We start from the raw sequence: 5,316 nt of genomic DNA, 5'->3' as shown, positions 1-5,316 counted from the left end.
AAGAAAAATAAGAACTTTCCACACTTTCGTTTCTTTCGATTATGATTCGACGTGAAAGACACTCATCACTGGGTTTGGTTTTGGGGAGACACAAATGGGTGTCTACACCTATAAATAGGGAGATGTCCCTCTTTTTGAGGGCACGTTTTACCATTTATTGCACTTGCATTCTCTCACATTAGAGAAACACCTGAGCTTGGAATCCGAGCAGATACCCACCTAAACTTCCGTCCTCTTTATTCCTTTTCAAGTTACTAACTTGACCGTCAGAGGCGGAGCTCCAATCACCCGGAGTCTCCGTTATTTTGCAGGTACAGCTCGGCCGGATCATACTTCGTGTTGTAACTCTCGCGAGGTTTTTTTTCTATTTTATTTTGATTGTACATTTTTTTTTAATTTGTGACTATAAAAACTTGGTAATTTCGTGTTCGTAGAAAGGAGAGATGGTTATTTCCAAAAAAAAATGAGATGGTTAGCATCTCCCCTGACAGGAACGAGAATGGCTTTCGGGCTTTCCTGCTAACTTGGTAATTTCTTAATTTTATTTTTGGTTTTTTTTTTGGTTTTTTTGTTTTTTCTTTTTAATTTCATTATTTATATGTACATTGTTAGTATTACGAATTTGTTTTTTTTAACTCCATATAACTTCTATTTAGTGTAAATCTTTTTTTCTTGTGTTGATTGTAAATCTAACCTTATTTTTTTCGCTATTATTATAGGTTTATCTATGATCTAAATTTTAATGGAGATGATGATAGGATGATGACGGATTATATCATCACAGATTAATAGATTATAGTACCTAGTACTATAAATTATGTAATACATACTATAAATTCTCTAAAATGTACTCGTAAATGTTACATGTATAATGTATTGTTCTTTGAACGAAATTTATTGAAATTGTATTTTGTTCTTGTAAATTATTATTTTTTTAAATAAAATGTAGCAAGAGACCGCCTATCTAACAAAACTGGTCTCTCTTGAACCCATATAAGAGACTACTTTTCTAAGTTCACGGGTCTAAATTATTAAAACGAGAAACCACTTTTCTGACAAAAAAAGTCTCTTATACTTCTACAATTTTAATATTTCAACCACCCAAAGAGACTGCTTTTCTTAGATAATAGGTCTCAAGTTTTGAAACTTTAGACCGCCTCTACAGAAGCAGTCTCTTAGCAAAAGAGACCGCTTAGCTAGAGACCGCCTCTAAGGCAGTCTCTTTGGCTGTTTTAAACGGGTCTCTTTGGCTAATTTTGTACTAGTGAAGAGAGAAAGAAGAGAAGAGGAAAGAGAGAGAGAGGAGAGGAGAGGAGGATAGATGCGTGAGGAGAGAGAGAGGACGGTTGCTTCCAATACTAGGGTTTGGGTGGATCTCCTTTTATATGAAAGGAATGGTGTCCTTCGAACAAGTGTATTATTCTGATAGCGGGTTCAGAATTATTAGAAAGCTAATATATTCAGTAAGATCAAGTGATCGGAATGCCTGGGTGGAGGCCGCTTCCGATCAGTAATATTAATATAACTAATATTACAGCTTAATCTTGACTGAGCCCTTCGGGTCACACCCAAGCAAAATATACGAACCAACTCGACGAATTAATTCGGAAGAAATTAATTCGTCGCCCGAGTGTTAAACATTTAGACGTCGGAAAATTGAGCTTAGAGCGTCGGAGAATCTCAAATGTCGAGCAAAAATTTAGGATTTGGCGAGACGGGAAAATGCATCAAGTAACAAGTAAAATCCTTGCCACGCAAAAGGCTAGGAATGCATGCCCAATAGGAGCATGCCACGTGGCAGCACACATGGCAAAACGCCATGTGGCAGCACACGTGGCCGCCACGTTGGCAGCCGCCACATTGGCAGCCACCAAGTGGCAGCGTGCCACGTGGCAGCGCCATGGTGGCGGCGCGCCACGGTGGCGACACATGTGGCAATGGCCGTGGACCCGGATTGATGGGTCATGGACACGGGCCAAAAAAAAATGGGCCAACCGAACCCAACTTGAGGCTCAAGGTTGGGTGACATATGGTTAGTTCACATTGCATGTGAAATGCCTTGGGGACCAAGTGAGAAAGTTGTCCACACCTAACCATGTGACACTTGTTACTTGTTCCTTTGTTTAATAAACTAAGGGTTGAATTCACCAATCTTTCCATGTGGGATCTTTTTGTGAAAAGTCCCACATTGAAAGATGAGTGAAATTCACAAGGCATACTTCCTTATAAATAGTCATGGCATGGCTTGAGAATTCTTTGCTTGAGTGGGAGTTAAAAAGAGCATTCCATAATTTTTGGGAAAACTCTTAAACTCATATAACACTCGGGTTTTGGTCGGACCTTGCTAACCCCAAGGTAGCGGACCTTAAAATTGTGTTCGCCTTTTGTGGCTGGATACCGTCGGAGGCGCGGCGCTTGACGTGCTCGTAGCTTTCAAGTAAGAGCCCCGGTTTTTGGGCGAAGCTCGCTTCGAGGGTAAGATTCGTTATGTTTTCTTTGTGATTATTTATTTATGCTTTATGATTTTAATTATTGCGAGTGGTTCCTCGGGTCGGGGTTTGTTTCCGCGGTGAGTCGGACTCACCAAACCCCAACAGCGGTATCGGAGCCCCGCTCGTTTATTTTTATAATCATGTTTTTCAAGGTTTATTTTGGCTTAATTTTTTGGTTTAAGTTGCTAATTAGATTAGTAGCTCGGTTTTATTTATTTTAGTCCCGTTTTTAATGTCGAGTTTGGCCCAAAACCCAGATTTTCGCCCAAGACTAGTGAATTTTGGGTGGAAAACGTGTTCTGGAAAGGTTTTTATCCCCAAGGGATCTGTGATTTTAGCCAAATCCTGACCAGAAATGCCTTTTTCGAGGGGTTTTTCGTTTTTGACGAAAAATTTTAAGTCTTTTCTAACCTTGAAATTAATGGCATAAATTGTTGATTATATGGTTGATTATTTGCATTGTTTTCTGCATTTTTATGTCCCCTTAAAGCACACTTACTTGGTAGTATTTGATGCTTAAAGGTTGATTTATTTTCACATAATTGCAAACTAATTACTTTTTAGTGTGAAAGTGTTATTTTTTAGGCTTCCTAAGTGTTAAAGATTCAATCTTTATTTGTGATAAGTGATTGAAACTTTAAAAACCACTAAATTCCATGTTAGTTTGTGTTAAACTTTGATGTTTTAATCATTTTGAGTTGATTGGAAACATAAAGTTTGGATTTTTGTGATAGAAATTTGGTTATCTTTATGTTGGAAGATATAATTTTCAAGGATTCACAAAAATTTAGATGTTGGAATTTTCATTATGAACATTAAAGTTCATATTTTTCCAACTTCCCTTTACTTTGTCAAATTCTCAAGTTTAATTTAAATTGATTAAAGTGAAAGTGAGAAATTGCCTCAATTTTATGTTGCACCAAGCTAAACCAATTTAATTAAGAATGGTTCTTGGAATTATTTTGGTTATTTGCACTTTGAAAATTATATTAAGTTAGACTTGTTTAAAATTTTATTTTGCTCTCAAAATTAGTTCTAAAATTAATTTAGAATTAATTATTGTTGTCTCGCGAAAAGGGATCAAATCCCGAGGCCGTGGCACGCAAAACGAGGCAATGCATCACCTTGGCGAGCCGGGCTGCACAACAGCCCATATGTGGCTGCCAAGGTGGCATCTCCGCCTTGCTTGCGACCACACGCGCCGCAGCAGCCACGCACGGCAGCAGCACACGCGCGGCAGCAGCACGCGGGCTGCAGCAGCCACGCGCGGCTGTGTCGTGGCAGCAGCTCGCGGCCGTGTGCCGTGGGTCGTGTGTTCGTTTTTTGGCATGTGCGTATGCTTGGTGCGGTGAGGTGACTAGCCGTAGTAAGGCTTGATGTTAATTATTTTGCCGTTTTACTTATTTTAATTAATTTTGTTTATTTTAATTAAAATTTTGGGAGGCTAGGCCTCGGTTTTGAGCGGCATTGGCAAATTTCATTTTGACAAGTTTGGGTGCTACCGACTTAATTAATTAAATTAATTAAGGAAATGCGGAATTTAGTGGGAGCTTCAATTATTAATGACATAAATTATATAATCGGTTAAACAACTTTGACTAGTTTTAATTAGGCGTGTTAATCGGATTAACCACCTAGATTAGTTACTAGTGCGCGCGTTGTTTAAATCAATTTTACTTTGTTTTAAATTTGTAAATTTCATGGGCCATTCACAAATAGTGAATGGATGAATGGAATATATATATTCTCTCTCACAGGTTTTATGAAATGGCAACTAGTGGGACCTAACTAGGATAGAAAATACGGACTACGTGCCGTTATGTATTTTTGTAAATCTAAGTACGGTCTACGCACCGTTAAGTATTTTTGTACTTTAATATTTCGATTATTCCTAGTTGTAGACACTAGTTTTTGCATAGTTTGGTTAAGTCTTGAAGACGGCGTATCTTGGAAGACAAAGCCTTGAATTGCATATGAAGACCTTTTGAAGATATGAAGATTTCAAGGGGTCATGCTAGTTGCCAATATGCATCTATAATTTCGCTCTATATTTTATGCTTATATATATATATATATGTGTGTGAATTATTCGTTAGATGCATGTTTTAGGTTTTCTTGATGTTGCGATGATTAGTTAAGTTCACTTAAATCAACCAACATAGAAATCCTAGGTCCCTAATAATATTGAGTCAAACTTGCCTTTCCAAAACAACACTTACTAACCGGACGATGGTGATGGTAGGCTACGCCAAAGCAAGGTGCCATCACTTCTCCAAGGAGCATAAGGCACACCGGGTGTGCACGTTGGTTTTGGTTTAACTCATCGGTATGAGTGAGGAGTCCTCACATACCGTGGCAAAAGAGATACATCGTCAAAGATGCATTAGATGCGACGATTGTCTAACCAAGAGTGGCTTAGAGCCATTAGCAAGGCAATGCTTACCCTAGAAGATTGAGTGTTTAAGACAAGCCAAAGCATGCTTAACCACTCTTTGTTTCTTCGGATCTTGGAATCGCCTTATTTTCGCCAAATAGGGACAATTATTATGCGTAAATAAGGCGTTTAATAAGATTGAAGTTTGCATGAATGCTATTAAATTTCAAACTTATTATGTTCTTGATAAATGGTTATACTTAGCACTTATATTTATAGTATTCTAAATCAAATAATATTGTTTCCATGATTGGTAAAGGAAATCCTTGAGAATAGATCTCAAAGACAGGAAAAGCATTTCTAAAATACAATTCTCATAAATGACTTTTATAACTAAGTCCGAAAGGACGGTTGGACATCATGTATTGAAAATACTAGGTAGTTTTGATA

General features: G+C 37.8%; 1 pseudogene; it reads left to right on the top strand.

The window, feature by feature from the left end:
- Nucleotides 1-449: 449 nt before the first annotated feature.
- On the top strand, nt 450-569 carry LOC145566626 (U6atac minor spliceosomal RNA; annotated as a pseudogene).
- The last annotated feature ends 4,747 nt before the right edge of the window (nt 570-5,316 follow it).

The sequence above is a fragment of the Chenopodium album genome, chromosome 1 (genome assembly GCF_948465745.1).
Source record: "Chenopodium album chromosome 1, dcCheAlbu1.1, whole genome shotgun sequence".
NCBI lineage: Eukaryota > Viridiplantae > Streptophyta > Magnoliopsida > Caryophyllales > Amaranthaceae > Chenopodium > Chenopodium album.
The sequence above is the reverse complement of the archived record's forward strand: the minus strand, read 5'-3'. Positions and strand labels throughout refer to the sequence as shown.